This window comes from Oncorhynchus kisutch, linkage group LG10, assembly GCF_002021735.2.
Source record: "Oncorhynchus kisutch isolate 150728-3 linkage group LG10, Okis_V2, whole genome shotgun sequence".
NCBI lineage: Eukaryota > Metazoa > Chordata > Actinopteri > Salmoniformes > Salmonidae > Oncorhynchus > Oncorhynchus kisutch.
In genome coordinates, this window is record NC_034183.2 from 8430470 (window position 1) to 8447593 (window position 17124).

The window sequence follows — 17124 nt, forward strand, 5'->3', positions numbered from 1 at the left end:
CAACAGTACAGTAGAATGTCTTGTTTCTAGCACCAACAGTACAGTAGAATGTATTGTTTCTAGCTCCAACAGTACAGTAGAATGTCTTGTTTCTAGCTCCAACAGTACAGTAGAATGTCTTGTTTCTAGCTCCAACAGTACAGTAGAATGTATTGTGTCTAGCTCCAACAGTACAGTAGAATGTATTGTGTCTAGCTCCAACAGTACATTAGAATGTATTGTGTCTAGCTCCAACAGTACAGTAGAATGTCTTGTGTCTAGCTCCAACAGTACAGTAGAATGTATTGTGTTACTAGCTCCAACAGTACAGTAGAATGTCTTGTTTCTAGCTCCAACAGTACAGTAGAATGTATTGTGTTACTAGCTCCAACAGTACAGTAGAATGTATTGTTTCTAGCTCCAACAGTACAGTAGAATGTCTTGTTTCTAGCTCCAACAGTACAGTAGAATGTATTGTGTCTAGCTCCAACAGTACAGTAGAATGTATTGTGTCTAGCTCCAACAGTACATTAGAATGTATTGTGTCTAGCTCCAACAGTACAGTAGAATGTCTTGTGTCTAGCTCCAACAGTACAGTAGAATGTATTGTGTTACTAGCTCCAACAGTACAGTAGAATGTATTGTTTCTAGCTCCAACAGTACAGTAGAATGTATTGTGTCTAGCTCCAACAGTACAGTAGAATGTATTGTGTTACTAGCTCCAACAGTACAGTAGAATGTATTGTGTCTAGCTCCAAAAGTACAGTAGAATGTATTGTGTTACTAGCTCCAACAGTACAGTAGAATGTATTGTGTCTAGCTCCAACAGTACAGTAGAATGTCTTGTTTCTAGCTCCAACAGTACAGTAGAATGTACTGTTTCTAGCTCCAACAGTACAGTAGAATGTATTGTGTTAATAGCTCCAACAGTACAGTAGAATGTTTTGTGTCTAGCTCCAACAGTACAGTAGAATGTCTTGTTTCTAGCTCCAACAGTACAGTAGAATGTACTGTTTCTAGCTCCAACAGTACAGTAGAATGTATTGTGTTACTAGCCCCAACAGTACAGTAGAATGTCTTGTTTCTAGCTCTAACAGTACAGTAGAATGGCTTGTGTCTATCTCCAACTGGGCTGTAGAATGTCTTGTGTCTAGCTCCAACAGGGCATTAGAATGTCTTGTTTCTAGCTCCAACAGTACAGTAGAATGTCTTGTTTCTAGCTCCAACAGTACAGTAGAATGTACTGTTTCTAGCTCCAACAGTACAGTAGAATGTATTGTGTTACTAGCTCCAACAGTACAGTAGAATGTTTTGTGTCTAGCTCCAACAGTACAGTAGAATGTCTTGTTTCTAGCTCCAACAGTACAGTAGAATGTCTTGTTCCTAGCTCCAACAGTACAGTAGAATGTATTGTGTCTAGCTCCAACAGTACAGTAGAATGTCTTGTGTCTAGCTCCAACAGGGCAGTAGAATGTCTTGTGTCTAGCTCCAACAGTACAGTAGAATGTATTGTGTCTAGCTTCAACAGTACAGTAGAATGTCTTGTGTCTAGCTCCAACAGGGCAGTAGAATGTCTTGTGTCTAGCTCCAACAGTACAGTAGAATGTATTGTGTCTAGCTCCAACAGTACAGTAGAATGTATTGTCTATCTCCAACTGGGCTGTAGAATGTCTTGTGTCTAGCTCCAACAGGGCAGTAGAATGTCTTGTTTCTAGCCCCAACAGTACAGTAGAATGTCTTGTTTCTAGCTCCAACAGTACAGTAGAATGTATTGTGTTACTAGCCCCAACAGTACAGTAGAATGTCTTGTTTCTAGCTCCAACAGTACAGTAGAATGGCTTGTGTCTAGCCCCAACAGTACAGTAGAATGTCTTGTTTCTAGCTCCAACAGTACAGTAGAATGTATTGTGTTACTAGCTCCAACAGTACAGTAGAATGTATTGTGTTACTAGCTCCAACAGTACAGTAGAATGTATTGTTTCTAGCTCCAACAGTACAGTAGAATGTATTGTGTCTAGCTCCAACAGTACAGTAGAATGTCTTGTTTCTAGCTCCAACAGTACAGTAGAATGTATTGTGTCTAGCTCCAACAGTACAGTAGAATGTATTGTGTCTAGCTCCAACAGTACATTAGAATGTATTGTGTCTAGCTCCAACAGTACAGTAGAATGTCTTGTGTCTAGCTCTAACAGTACAGTAGAATGTATTGTGTTACTAGCTCCAACAGTACAGTAGAATGTCTTGTTTCTAGCTCCAACAGTACAGTAGAATGTATTGTGTTACTACCTCCAACAGTACAGTAGAATGTATTGTGTCTAGCTCCAACAGTACAGTAGAATGTATTGTGTTACTAGCTCCAACAGTACAGTAGAATGTATTGTGTCTAGCTCCAAAAGTACAGTAGAATGTATTGTGTTACTAGCTCCAACAGTACAGTAGAATGTATTGTGTCTAGCTCCAACAGTACAGTAGAATGTCTTGTTTCTAGCTCCAACAGTACAGTAGAATGTACTGTTTCTAGCTCCAACAGTACAGTAGAATGTATTGTGTTAATAGCTCCAACAGTACAGTAGAATGTTTTGTGTCTAGCTCCAACAGTACAGTAGAATGTCTTGTTTCTAGCTCCAACAGTACAGTAGAATGTACTGTTTCTAGCTCCAACAGGGCAGTAGAATGTATTGTGTTACTAGCCCCAACAGTACAGTAGAATGTCTTGTTTCTAGCTCCAACAGTACAGTAGAATGGCTTGTGTCTATCTCCAACTGGGCTGTAGAATGTCTTGTGTCTAGCTCCAACAGGGCATTAGAATGTCTTGTTTCTAGCTCCAACAGTACAGTAGAATGTACTGTTTCTAGCTCCAACATTACAGTAGAATGTATTGTGTTACTAGCTCGAACAGTACAGTAGAATGTTTTGTGTCTAGCTCCAACAGTACAGTAGAATGTCTTGTTTCTAGCTCCAACAGTACAGTAGAATGTATTGTGTCTAGCTCCAACAGTACAGTAGAATGTATTGTGTCTAGCTCCAACAGTACAGTAGAATGTCTTGTTTCTAGCTCCAACAGTACAGTAGAATGTACTGTTTCTAGCTCCAACAGTACAGTAGAATGTATTGTGTTAATAGCTCCAACAGTACAGTAGAATGTTTTGTGTCTAGCTCCAACAGTACAGTAGAATGTCTTGTTTCTAGCTCCAACAGTACAGTAGAATGTACTGTTTCTAGCTCCAACAGTACAGTAGAATGTATTGTGTTACTAGCCCCAAAAGTACAGTAGAATGTCTTGTCTCTAGCTCCAACAGTACAGTAGAATGGCTTGTGTCTATCTCCAACTGGGCTGTAGAATGTCTTGTGTCTAGCTCCAACAGGGCAGTAGAATGTCTTGTTTCTAGCTCCAACAGTACAGTAGAATGTACTGTTTCTAGCTCCAACAGTACAGTAGAATGTACTGTTTCTAGCTCCAACAGTACAGTAGAATGTATTGTGTTACTAGCTCCAACAGTACAGTAGAATGTTTTGTGTCTAGCTCCAACAGTACAGTAGAATGTCTTGTTTCTAGCTCCAACAGTACAGTAGAATGTATTGTGTCTAGCTCTAACAGTACAGTAGAATGTATTGTGTCTAGCTCCAACAGTACAGTAGAATGTATTGTGTCTAGCTCCAACAGTACAGTAGAATGTCTTGTGTCTAGCTCCAACAGTACAGTAGAATGTATTGTGTCTAGCTCCAACAGTACAGTAGAATGTCTTGTTTCTAGCTCCAACAGTACAGTAGAATGTACTGTTTCTAGCTCCAACAGTACAGTAGAATGTATTGTGTTAATAGCTCCAACAGTACAGTAGAATGTTTTGTGTCTAGCTCCAACAGTACAGTAGAATGTCTTGTTTCTAGCTCCAACAGTACAGTAGAATGTACTGTTTCTAGCTCCAACAGGGCAGTAGAATGTATTGTGTTACTAGCCCCAACAGTACAGTAGAATGTCTTGTTTCTAGCTCCAACAGTACAGTAGAATGGCTTGTGTCTATCTCCAACTGGGCTGTAGAATGTCTTGTGTCTAGCTCCAACAGGGCATTAGAATGTCTTGTTTCTAGCTCCAACAGTACAGTAGAATGTACTGTTTCTAGCTCCAACATTACAGTAGAATGTATTGTGTTACTAGCTCGAACAGTACAGTAGAATGTTTTGTGTCTAGCTCCAACAGTACAGTAGAATGTCTTGTTTCTAGCTCCAACAGTACAGTAGAATGTATTGTGTCTAGCTCCAACAGTACAGTAGAATGTATTGTGTCTAGCTCCAACAGTACAGTAGAATGTCTTGTTTCTAGCTCCAACAGTACAGTAGAATGTACTGTTTCTAGCTCCAACAGTACAGTAGAATGTATTGTGTTAATAGCTCCAACAGTACAGTAGAATGTTTTGTGTCTAGCTCCAACAGTACAGTAGAATGTCTTGTTTCTAGCTCCAACAGTACAGTAGAATGTACTGTTTCTAGCTCCAACAGTACAGTAGAATGTATTGTGTTACTAGCCCCAAAAGTACAGTAGAATGTCTTGTCTCTAGCTCCAACAGTACAGTAGAATGGCTTGTGTCTATCTCCAACTGGGCTGTAGAATGTCTTGTGTCTAGCTCCAACAGGGCAGTAGAATGTCTTGTTTCTAGCTCCAACAGTACAGTAGAATGTACTGTTTCTAGCTCCAACAGTACAGTAGAATGTACTGTTTCTAGCTCCAACAGTACAGTAGAATGTATTGTGTTACTAGCTCCAACAGTACAGTAGAATGTTTTGTGTCTAGCTCCAACAGTACAGTAGAATGTCTTGTTTCTAGCTCCAACAGTACAGTAGAATGTATTGTGTCTAGCTCTAACAGTACAGTAGAATGTATTGTGTCTAGCTCCAACAGTACAGTAGAATGTATTGTGTCTAGCTCCAACAGTACAGTAGAATGTCTTGTGTCTAGCTCCAACAGGGCAGTAGAATGTCTTGTGTCTAGCTCCAACAGTACAGTAGAATGTATTGTGTCTAGCTCCAACAGTACAGTAGAATGTCTTGTGTCTATCTCCAACTGGGCTGTAGAATGTCTTGTGTCTAGCTCCAACAGGGCAGTAGAATGTCTTGTTTCTAGCCCCAACAGTACAGTAGAATGTCTTGTTTCTAGCTCCAACAGTACAGTAGAATGTATTGTGTTACTAGCCCCAACAGTACAGTAGAATGTCTTGTTTCTAGCTCCAACAGTACAGTAGAATGGCTTGTGTCTATCTCCAACTGGGCTGTAGAATGTCTTGTGTCTAGCTCCAACAGGGCAGGAGAATGTCTTGTTTCTAGCTCCAACAGTACAGTAGAATGTCTTGTTTCTAGCTCCAACAGTACAGTAGAATGTATTGTTTCTAGCTCCAACAGTACAGTAGAATGTATTGTGTTACTAGCTCCAACAGTACAGTAGAATGTATTGTGTCTAGCTCCAACAGTACAGTAGAATGTCTTGTTTCTAGCCCCAACAGTACATTAGAATGTCTTGTTTCTAGCTCCAACAGGACAGTAGAATGTATTGTGTTACTAGCCCCAACAGTACAGTAGAATGTCTTGTTTCTAGCTCCAACAGTACAGTAGAATGGCTTGTGTCTATCTCCAACTGGGCTGTAGAATGTCTTGTGTCTAGCTCCAACAGGGCAGTAGAATGTCTTGTTTCTAGCCCCAACAGTACAGTAGAATGTCTTGTTTCTAGCTCCAACAGTACAGTAGAATGTATTGTGTTACTAGCTCCAACAGTACAGTAGAATGTCTTGTTTCTAGCTCCAACAGTACAGTAGAATGTATTGTTTCTAGCTCCAACAGTACAGTAGAATGTCTTGTGTCTAGCTCTAACAGTACAGTAGAATGTATTGTGTCTAGCTCCAACAGTACAGTAGAATGTATTGTGTCTAGCTCCAACAGTACAGTAGAATGTCTTGTGTCTAGCTCCAACAGGGCAGTAGAATGTCTTGTGTCTAGCTCCAACAGTACAGTAGAATGTATTGTGTCTAGCTCCAACAGTACAGTAGAATGTCTTGTGTCTATCTCCAACTGGGCTGTAGAATGTCTTGTGTCTAGCTCCAACAGGGCAGTAGAATGTCATGTTTCTAGCCCCAACAGTACAGTAGAATGTCTTGTTTCTAGCTCCAACAGTACAGTAGAATGTCTTGTTTCTAGCTCCAACAGTACAGTAGAATGTATTGTTTCTAGCTCCAACAGTACAGTAGAATGTATTGTGTTACTAGCTCCAACAGTACAGTAGAATGTATTGTGTCTAGCTCCAACAGTACAGTAGAATGTCTTGTTTCTAGCCCCAACAGTACATTAGAATGTCTTGTTTCTAGCTCCAACAGGACAGTAGAATGTATTGTGTTACTAGCCCCAACAGTACAGTAGAATGTCTTGTTTCTAGCTCCAACAGTACAGTAGAATGGCTTGTGTCTATCTCCAACTGCGCTGTAGAATGTCTTGTGTCTAGCTCCAACAGGGCAGTAGAATGTCTTGTTTCTAGCCCCAACAGTACAGTAGAATGTCTTGTTTCTAGCTCCAACAGTACAGTAGAATGTATTGTGTTACTAGCTCCAACAGTACAGTAGAATGTATTTTGTTACTAGCCCCAACAGTACAGTAGAATGTCTTGTTTCTAGCTCCAACAGTACAGTAGAATGTATTGTGTTACTAGCTCCAACAGTACAGTAGAATGTCTTGTTTCTAGCTCCAACAGTACAGTAGAATGTATTGTTTCTAGCTCCAACAGTACAGTAGAATGTCTTGTTTCTAGCTCCAACAGTACAGTAGAATGTCTTGTTTTTAGCTCCAACAGTACAGTAGAATGTATTGTGTCTAGCTCCAACAGTACAGTAGAATGTATTGTGTCTAGCTCCAACAGTACAGTAGAATGTATTGTGTCTAGCTCCAACAGTACAGTAGAATGTCTTGTGTCTAGCTCCAACAGTACAGTAGAATGTATTGTGTTACTAGCTCCAACAGTACAGTAGAATGTCTTGTTTCTAGCTCCAACAGTACAGTAGAATGTATTGTGTTACTAGCTCCAACAGTACAGTAGAATGTATTGTTTCTAGCTCCAACAGTACAGTAGAATGTATTGTGTCTAGCTCCAACAGTACAGTAGAATGTATTGTGTTACTAGCTCCAACAGTACAGTAGAATGTATTGTGTCTAGCTCCAAAAGTACAGTAGAATGTATTGTGTTACTAGCTCCAACAGTACAGTAGAATGTCTTGTTTCTAGCTCCAACAGTACAGTAGAATGTATTGTGTTTCTAGCTCCAACAGTACAGTAGAATGTATTGTTTCTAGCTCCAACAGTACAGTAGAATGTATTGTGTTTAGCTCCAACAGTACAGTAGAATGTCTTGTTTCTAGCTCCAACAGTACAGTAGAATGTACTGTTTCTAGCTCCAACAGTACAGTAGAATGTATTGTGTTAATAGCTCCAACAGTACAGTAGAATGTTTTGTGTCTAGCTCCAACAGTACAGTAGAATGTCTTGTGTCTAGCTCCAACAGTACAGTATAATGTCTTGTTTCTAGCCCCAACAGTACATTAGAATGTCTTGTTTCTAGCTCCAACAGGACAGTAGAATGTATTGTGTTACTAGCCCCAACAGTACAGTAGAATGTCTTGTTTCTAGCTCCAACAGTACAGTAGAATGTATTGTGTTACTAGCTCCAACAGTACAGTAGAATGTCTTGTTTCTAGCTCCAACAGTACAGTAGAATGTATTGTTTCTAGCTCCAACAGTACAGTAGAATGTCTTGTGTCTAGCTCTAACAGTACAGTAGAATGTATTGTGTCTAGCTCCAACAGTACAGTAGAATGTATTGTGTCTAGCTCCAACAGTACAGTAGAATGTCTTGTGTCTAGCTCCAACAGGGCAGTAGAATGTCTTGTGTCTAGCTCCAACAGTACAGTAGAATGTATTGTGTCTAGCTCCAACAGTACAGTAGAATGTCTTGTGTCTATCTCCAACTGGGCTGTAGAATGTCTTGTGTCTAGCTCCAACAGGGCAGTAGAATGTCATGTTTCTAGCCCCAACAGTACAGTAGAATGTCTTGTTTCTAGCTCCAACAGTACAGTAGAATGTCTTGTTTCTAGCTCCAACAGTACAGTAGAATGTATTGTTTCTAGCTCCAACAGTACAGTAGAATGTATTGTGTTACTAGCTCCAACAGTACAGTAGAATGTATTGTGTCTAGCTCCAACAGTACAGTAGAATGTCTTGTTTCTAGCCCCAACAGTACATTAGAATGTCTTGTTTCTAGCTCCAACAGGACAGTAGAATGTATTGTGTTACTAGCCCCAACAGTACAGTAGAATGTCTTGTTTCTAGCTCCAACAGTACAGTAGAATGGCTTGTGTCTATCTCCAACTGCGCTGTAGAATGTCTTGTGTCTAGCTCCAACAGGGCAGTAGAATGTCTTGTTTCTAGCCCCAACAGTACAGTAGAATGTCTTGTTTCTAGCTCCAACAGTACAGTAGAATGTATTGTGTTACTAGCTCCAACAGTACAGTAGAATGTATTTTGTTACTAGCCCCAACAGTACAGTAGAATGTCTTGTTTCTAGCTCCAACAGTACAGTAGAATGTATTGTGTTACTAGCTCCAACAGTACAGTAGAATGTCTTGTTTCTAGCTCCAACAGTACAGTAGAATGTATTGTTTCTAGCTCCAACAGTACAGTAGAATGTCTTGTTTCTAGCTCCAACAGTACAGTAGAATGTCTTGTTTTTAGCTCCAACAGTACAGTAGAATGTATTGTGTCTAGCTCCAACAGTACAGTAGAATGTATTGTGTCTAGCTCCAACAGTACAGTAGAATGTATTGTGTCTAGCTCCAACAGTACAGTAGAATGTCTTGTGTCTAGCTCCAACAGTACAGTAGAATGTATTGTGTTACTAGCTCCAACAGTACAGTAGAATGTCTTGTTTCTAGCTCCAACAGTACAGTAGAATGTATTGTGTTACTAGCTCCAACAGTACAGTAGAATGTATTGTTTCTAGCTCCAACAGTACAGTAGAATGTATTGTGTCTAGCTCCAACAGTACAGTAGAATGTATTGTGTTACTAGCTCCAACAGTACAGTAGAATGTATTGTGTCTAGCTCCAAAAGTACAGTAGAATGTATTGTGTTACTAGCTCCAACAGTACAGTAGAATGTATTGTTTCTAGCTCCAACAGTACAGTAGAATGTATTGTGTTTCTAGCTCCAACAGTACAGTAGAATGTATTGTTTCTAGCTCCAACAGTACAGTAGAATGTATTGTGTTTAGCTCCAACAGTACAGTAGAATGTCTTGTTTCTAGCTCCAACAGTACAGTAGAATGTACTGTTTCTAGCTCCAACAGTACAGTAGAATGTATTGTGTTAATAGCTCCAACAGTACAGTAGAATGTTTTGTGTCTAGCTCCAACAGTACAGTAGAATGTCTTGTGTCTAGCTCCAACAGTACAGTATAATGTCTTGTTTCTAGCCCCAACAGTACATTAGAATGTCTTGTTTCTAGCTCCAACAGGACAGTAGAATGTATTGTGTTACTAGCCCCAACAGTACAGTAGAATGTCTTGTTTCTAGCTCCAACAGTACAGTAGAATGGCTTGTGTCTATCTCCAACTGCGCTGTAGAATGTCTTGTGTCTAGCTCCAACAGGGCAGTAGAATGTCTTGTTTCTAGCCCCAACAGTACAGTAGAATGTCTTGTTTCTAGCTCCAACAGTACAGTAGAATGTATTGTGTTACTAGCTCCAACAGTACAGTAGAATGTATTTTGTTACTAGCCCCAACAGTACAGTAGAATGTCTTGTTTCTAGCTCCAACAGTACAGTAGAATGTATTGTGTTACTAGCTCCAACAGTACAGTAGAATGTCTTGTTTCTAGCTCCAACAGTACAGTAGAATGTATTGTTTCTAGCTCCAACAGTACAGTAGAATGTCTTGTTTCTAGCTCCAACAGTACAGTAGAATGTCTTGTTTTTAGCTCCAACAGTACAGTAGAATGTATTGTGTCTAGCTCCAACAGTACAGTAGAATGTATTGTGTCTAGCTCCAACAGTACAGTAGAATGTATTGTGTCTAGCTCCAACAGTACAGTAGAATGTCTTGTGTCTAGCTCCAACAGTACAGTAGAATGTATTGTGTTACTAGCTCCAACAGTACAGTAGAATGTCTTGTTTCTAGCTCCAACAGTACAGTAGAATGTATTGTGTTACTAGCTCCAACAGTACAGTAGAATGTATTGTTTCTAGCTCCAACAGTACAGTAGAATGTATTGTGTCTAGCTCCAACAGTACAGTAGAATGTATTGTGTTACTAGCTCCAACAGTACAGTAGAATGTATTGTGTCTAGCTCCAAAAGTACAGTAGAATGTATTGTGTTACTAGCTCCAACAGTACAGTAGAATGTATTGTTTCTAGCTCCAACAGTACAGTAGAATGTATTGTGTTTCTAGCTCCAACAGTACAGTAGAATGTATTGTTTCTAGCTCCAACAGTACAGTAGAATGTATTGTGTTTAGCTCCAACAGTACAGTAGAATGTCTTGTTTCTAGCTCCAACAGTACAGTAGAATGTACTGTTTCTAGCTCCAACAGTACAGTAGAATGTATTGTGTTAATAGCTCCAACAGTACAGTAGAATGTTTTGTGTCTAGCTCCAACAGTACAGTAGAATGTCTTGTTTCTAGCTCCAACAGTACAGTAGAATGTACTGTTTCTAGCTCCAACAGTACAGCAGAATGTATTGTGTTACTAGCCCCAACAGTACAGTAGAATGTCTTGTTTCTAGCTCCAACAGTACAGTAGACGGGCTTGTGTCTATCTCCAACTGGGCTGTAGAATGTCTTGTGTCTAGCTCCAACAGGGCAGTAGAATGTCTTGTTTCTAGCTCCAACAGTACAGTAGAATGTCTTGTTTCTAGCTCCAACAGTACAGTAGAATGTACTGTTTCTAGCTCCAACAGTACAGTAGAATGTATTGTGTTACTAGCTCCAACAGTACAGTAGAATGTTTTGTGTCTAGCTCCAACAGTACAGTAGAATGTCTTGTTTCTAGCTCCAACAGTACAGTAGAATGTATTGTGTCTAGCTCTAACAGTACAGTAGAATGTATTGTGTCTAGCTCCAACAGTACAGTAGAATGTATTGTGTCTAGCTCCAACAGTACAGTAGAATGTCTTGTGTCTAGCTCCAACAGGGCAGTAGGATGTCTTGTGTCTAGCTCCAACAGTACAGTAGAATGTATTGTGTCTAGCTCCAACAGTACAGTAGAATGTCTTGTGTCTATCTCCAACTGGGCTGTAGAATGTCTTGTGTCTAGCTCCAACAGGGCAGTAGAATGTCTTGTTTCTAGCCCCAACAGTACAGTAGAATGTCTTGTTTCTAGCTCCAACAGTACAGTAGAATGTATTGTGTTACTAGCCCCAACAGTACAGTAGAATGTCTTGTTTCTAGCTCCAACAGTACAGTAGAATGGCTTGTGTCTATCTCCAACTGGGCTGTAGAATGTCTTGTGTCTAGCTCCAACAGGGCAGGAGAATGTCTTGTTTCTAGCTCCAACAGTACAGTAGAATGTCTTGTTTCTAGCTCCAACAGTACAGTAGAATGTATTGTTTCTAGCTCCAACAGTACAGTAGAATGTATTGTGTCTAGCTCCAACAGTACAGTAGAATGTCTTGTTTCTAGCCCCAACAGTACATTCGAATGTCTTGTTTCTAGCTCCAACAGGACAGTAGAATGTATTGTGTCCAGCTCCAACAGTACAGTAGAATGTCTTGTTTCTAGCTCCAACAGTACAGTAGAATGTATTGTGTCTAGCTCCAACAGTACAGTAGAATGTATTGTGTCTAGCTCCAACAGTACAGTAGAATGTATTGTGTCTAGCTCCAACAGTACAGTAGAATGTCTTGTGTCTAGCTCCAACAGGGCAGTAGAATGTCTTGTGTCTAGCTCCAACAGTACAGTAGAATGTATTGTGTCTAGCTCCAACAGTACAGTAGAATGGCTTGTGTCTATCTCCAACTGGGCTGTAGAATGTCTTGTTTCTAGCCCCAACAGTACAGTAGAATGTCTTGTTTCTAGCTCCAACAGTACAGTAGAATGTATTGTGTTACTAGCCCCAACAGTACAGTAGAATGTCTTGTTTCTAGCTCCAACAGTACAGTAGAATGGCTTGTGTCTATCTCCAACTGGGCTATAGAATGTCTTGTGTCTAGCTCCAACAGGGCAGTAGAATGTCTTGTTTCTAGCCCCAACAGTACAGTAGAATGTCTTGTTTCTAGCTCCAACAGTACAGTAGAATGTATTGTGTTACTAGCTCCAACAGTACAGTAGAATGTATTTTGTTACTAGCCCCAACAGTACAGTAGAATGTCTTGTTTCTAGCTCCAACAGTACAGTAGAATGTATTGTGTTTCTAGCTCCAACAGTACAGTAGAATGTATTGTGTTACTAGCTCCAACAGTACAGTAGAATGTCTTGTTTCTAGCTCCAACAGTACAGTAGAATGTATTGTTTCTAGCTCCAACAGTACAGTAGAATGTCTTGTTTCTAGCTCCAACAGTACAGTAGAATGTCTTGTTTCTAGCTCCAACAGTACAGTAGAATGTATTGTGTCTAGCTCCAACAGTACAGTAGAATGTATTGTGTCTAGCTCCAACAGTACAGTAGAATGTATTGTGTCTAGCTCCAACAGTACAGTAGAATGTCTTGTGTCTAGCTCCAACAGTACAGTAGAATGTATTGTGTTACTAGCTCCAACAGTACAGTAGAATGTCTTGTTTCTAGCTCCAACAGTACAGTAGAATGTATTGTGTTACTAGCTCCAACAGGGCAGTAGAATGTCTTGTTTCTAGCTCCAACAGTACAGTAGAATATATTGTGTTACTAGCTCCAACAGTACAGTAGAATGTCTTGTTTCTAGCTCCAACAGTACAGTAGAATGTATTGTGTTACCAGCTCCAACAGTACAGTAGAATGTATTGTTTCTAGCTCCAACAGTACAGTAGAATGTATTGTGTCTAGCTCCAACAGTACAGTAGAATGTATTGTGTTACTAGCTCCAACAGTACAGTAGAATGTATTGTTTCTAGCTCCAACAGTACAGTAGAATGTATTGTGTTTCCCTCTCCAACAGTACAGTAGAATGTATTGTTTCTAGCTCCAACAGTACAGTAGAATGTCTTGTTTCTAGCTCCAACAGTACAGTAGAATGTATTGTTTCTAGCTCCAACAGTACAGTAGAATGTATTGTTTCTAGCTCCAACAGTACAGTAGAATGTATTGTGTCTAGCTCCAACAGTACAGTAGAATGTATTGTGTTACTAGCTCCAACAGTACAGTAGAATGTATTGTGTCTAGCTCCAACAGTATAGTAGAATGTATTGTGTTTCTAGCTCCAACAGTACAGTAGAATGTCTTGTGTTACTAGCTCCAACAGTACAGTAGAATGTCTTGTTTCTAGCTCCAACAGTACAATAGAATGTCTTGTTTCTAGCTCCAACAGTACAATAGAATGTCTTGTTTCTAGCTCCAACAGTACAGTAGAATGTATTGTGTCTAGCTCCAACAGTACAGTAGAATGTATTGTTTCTAGCTCCAACAGTACAGTAGAATGTCTTGTTTCTAGCTCCAACAGTACAGTAGAATGTCTCTCACAAATGTAATACAAATACACAACCCATCTAAACAAGAATGACAGAACGACTTCAATCAACAACCCAGAATAGATATATCAGAGGGAGCATTTGTCAGAATCCAGAATATTAAATATGTGGTGTGTTTAGACAGTATATAATTTGGAAAGGATATTAGGATGGGCTATGTGGAGAATACAGTAGAGACATACACAGTGAGTAAACAACAGTATACTGTACAAAAATAATTATGAGTTGACTAACTTTCAATGACTCTGGGAATTTGTCTCAAGGTGCAGGGCAGAGTACCGGACAGGTATCCGGCTAGTGTTGCGTGGTCAACAAGCTGATTGACTGGAGATAGAAGCTCCTTACGAACATGACCCAGGCATCACAGCCTGCTCCATCTAAGGCATTGATTCACAAACCTCCTGAAACACTTATTCAAGAGCTGTTTCCTCCCTCTCCCCTTTCGTTCCCTCTCATCCATCCTCTCCTTAGTCCCCTGGCCCTACTTAATCCTCCCGTCCTCTCCTCTCCTCTGTCCCCTGGCCCTACTTCATCCTCCCAACCTCTCCTCTCCTCTGTCCCCTGGCCCTACTTAATCCTCCCAACCTCTCCTCTGTCCCCTGGCCCTACTTCATCCTCCCATCCTCTCCTCTGTCCCCTGGCCCTACTTCATCCTCCCAACCTCTCCTCTGTCCCCTGGCCCTACTTCATCCTCCCAACCTCTCCTCTGTCCCCTGGCCCTACTTCATCCTCCCAACCTCTCCTCTCCTCTATCCCCTGGCCCTACTTCATCCTCCCAACCTCTCCTCTATCCCCTGCCCTACTTCATCCTCCCATCCTCTCCTCTCCTCTATCCCCTGGCCCTACTTCATCCTCCAACCTCTCCTCTCCTCTATCCCCTGGCCCTACTTCATCCTCCCAACCTCTCTCTCACTTGTAGACATTGTCTCTATGTTCCAGTGCTGTGTGGGCCAGATGCCATTATCAGAAGAATTCTTAGCTTCTTTACCTGCTGTTTGCAGCAGCCATCCCCCTTACTTTGAATCTCCTTCATTCCCTCCCTTGTTTTTTTTTCTCCATGCCAGGCATCCTGCCATCAAGGAGAGGTCACCCAGCTTGTTACTGCAGCACAGGGGAGAGTACAGTGAGCCATGTCTGCAGGGCTGCAGGGGACCAAGGCTCCAGGCTGCAGACTGGAGAGGGAGTGAGACAGGCTGAGCCCCACTGCAGACTCACAGAAGCGTGAAATAAGGAGATAGTCTCTGTCTACCACTACCAATGACTCAATCCCTTCTCCCATGCAGCCCCCTTGAATCGAAAGTAACTACCGTTTTATGAAGTGGCCACGGCCCCTGATGTAAACGATCATATCCTTAAGGCATGAGGAGGTTTGATGTTTCCCTGGCTTCGTTCGCTTTTGTAGCTGTGGTTATGGGGATACGCTGGTTTTGGTGGTAGGAAAAGCTGTTTTTTAGTGGTAGGGAAAGCTGTGTTTTAGTGGTAGGGAAAGCTTTGTTTTAGTGGAAGGGAAAGCTGTGTTTTAGTGGTAGGGAAAGCTGTGTTTTAGTGGTAGGGAAAGCTGTGTTTTAGTGGTAGGGAAAGCTGTGTTTTAGTGGTAGGGAAAGCTGTGTTTTAGTGGTAGGAAAAGCGGTTTTTTAGTGTTAGGGAAAGCTGTGTTTTAATGGTAGGGAAAGCTGTGTTTTAGCACAAGGGAAAGCTGTGTTTTAGTGGTAGGGAAAGCTGTGTTTTAGCACAAGGGAAAGCTGTGTTTTAGTGGTAGGAAAAGCTGTGTTTTAGTGGTAGGGAAAGCTGTGTTGTAGTGGTTGGAAAAGCTGTGTTTTAGCACAAGGGAAAGCTGTGTTTTAGTGTTAGGGAAAGCTGTGTTTTAGCACAAGGGAAAGCTGTGTTTTAGTGGTAGGAAAAGCTGTGTTTTAGTGGTAGGGAAAGCTGTGTTGTAGTGGTAGGAAAAGCTGTGTTTTAGCACAAGGGAAAGCTGTGTTTTAGTGTTAGGGAAAGCTGTGTTTTAGTGGAAGGGAAAGCTGTGTTTTAGTGGTAGGGAAAGCTGTGTTTTAGTGGTAGGGAATATCGGAGTACATGCTTTTATCCACGCATATATATTTCAAAAGTATTTTAATTGTATTCGTACCCACGTCGAGGTGGTGGATATGTGCTGCAGGCAGCAGTGTTACCCGCTAGGCCAGCTTCAGGTACGAAGAGGACATGGTTAAGTGCATTCAAACATTGTGGGTGCCACAATTTGTTGCCCAAATGTTGTTGAATTGCAAGTAATGTTATGTCGATGTGTTTGATAACAGTAGTGTTCATGTCTGTAACTGAAATGTAACTACATTTGTAAAGTGGAATATAATATGGAATCAGCAAGGGAACGAGAGCCTGTCCTGCCTACTAATAGAATATAGAATCTGCAAGGGAACGAGAGCCTGTCCTGCCTACTAATATAATATGAACTCTGCAAGGGAACGAGAGCCTGTCCTGCCTACTAATAGAATATAGAATCTGCAAGGGAACGAGAGCCTGTCCTGCCTACTAATATAATATGAACTCTGCAAGGGAACGAGAGCCTGTCCTGCCTACTAATATAATATGAACTCTGCAAGGGAACGAGAGCCTGTCCTGCCTACTAATATAATATGGACTCTGCAAGGGAACGAGAGCCTGTCCTGCCTACTAATACAATACAACCCCTGACTTGGTGAAATATCCTTTAAGAGACAGACTTGTTAACCACCCAAACACACATTATAGGCAGAAGTGCGTTTCGCACAATAATCTTTATATGTTACAGATGCTGTTTTGAAATCCTAATTGAATTAGTTGAGAGACAATGAGTGTTATATGCAACAAGTGTATCACTTCTGAGTATATCACTTTGTATTTGGCACCCTATTTCATATGTAGTGTACTGGTCAAAAGTAGTGCACTAAATAGGAAATAGTGTGCCATTGAGAGAAAACGCATGTAACAACAAAATAAAGTATAGGATCTAAGGGTAATAATGTACATCCACTCCCTTTATCCAGCCACATGGCCTCCATCATAGATATTTGATTATACACTAACTACCAACAGCATGTTAAAGTCATGGAGTAAGGTAATGATTGTTCAGAACAGTGAACTGGACTTTCGTAACACTTTATAAGGCAACAATGAAGTGTTCCTATTGCCAGGAAACACAGCATGTCTTGATTCCAATGTGGCAGAAAGGCGTGTGAAGGTTTGACATTCGCCTGGAACGGAGGAGAGAGAGAGAGAGGAGAGAGAGAGAGAGAAGAGGAGAGAGAGAAGAGAGAGAGAGAGAGAGAGAGGAGAGGGAGAGAGGAGAGAGAAGACGAGTAGAGAGAGAGAAGAGGAGAGGAGAGAGGGAGAGAGAGAGGAGAGAGAGAGAGAGAGAGAGAGAGAGGAGAGAGAGAGAGAGAGAGGAGAGAGAGAGAGAGAGAGAGAGAGGAGAGAGAGAGAGAGAGAGA